Below are 892 nucleotides of genomic sequence, written 5' to 3' on the forward strand. Positions count from 1 at the left end.
GCTAACTGGCCATCCCTATATAGGGATCCGAACCCGTGGCCTTGCTGTTATCAGCACCACAGTCTCCCAAGTGAGACATGGGCTGACCCCTAGCAAACATTCTTTATAAGCACCTGCTTAATGGTACAGTTATTCCCCAGAAACAATGTAGATATGACTAAATCTACAACTAGTGGGAAAAGGTAGATATATAAACAGTTAACTTAAATATAAGGGACAAGCGCTAAGCTAGCGATAGGCACAGAAAGGGTGAGCACCTGATAGAGGACACTTCGAAGGGGATGAGGTGGAGGAATTTGCAGGTGTGATTAAGCAAGTATTGAAAGTAGGAGAAGTAGGTCATGGAAACAGAAAGTGAAATGGGAGTGGGTTTTTTTGTGTGTGTACTATTGAATTTGAGACAATATAATGGGTGGAAAAATCTGCACCTCTGTGTTCTACAAGAGGTCAAAAGCTGTTGATATGTCTGAGGGGTACTTGGCTAAACTTGAAGTTCAAAAAAGTTTAAAAGGCTTTTAAAAAATCTTTATAATTAAAAATGATCAGAGTGTATTTTAGTAGTCAAGAACGGAACTAATCTACTGTATTTGAATCTTATCCTCTGTCCTGATGGGCAACTTTCACGTAATAATCTAGCATGGAACAAAAAGTTTTGTCGATTTGCATCTCTCACTAAATACTCCAGCAGTGAGACAAACAGGTGAAGCCAAGAGTCTACTGACTTAGCACTGCTATATTGCAAACTTTAAATTCTGCCATTTGCAGCAACATGGATGAGTCTGGAGAAAATGATGTTAAGTGAAATAAGCCGGACAAAGAAAGAGAAATACCGCATGTTCTCACTCATAACTGGCTGCTAGGAAGGGAGGGAGAGAGGAAGGGAAGGGGGGAA

The sequence above is a fragment of the Galeopterus variegatus genome, unplaced genomic scaffold (genome assembly GCF_000696425.1).
Source record: "Galeopterus variegatus unplaced genomic scaffold, G_variegatus-3.0.2 Scaffold7425, whole genome shotgun sequence".
In the NCBI taxonomy this organism is placed as follows: domain Eukaryota; kingdom Metazoa; phylum Chordata; class Mammalia; order Dermoptera; family Cynocephalidae; genus Galeopterus; species Galeopterus variegatus.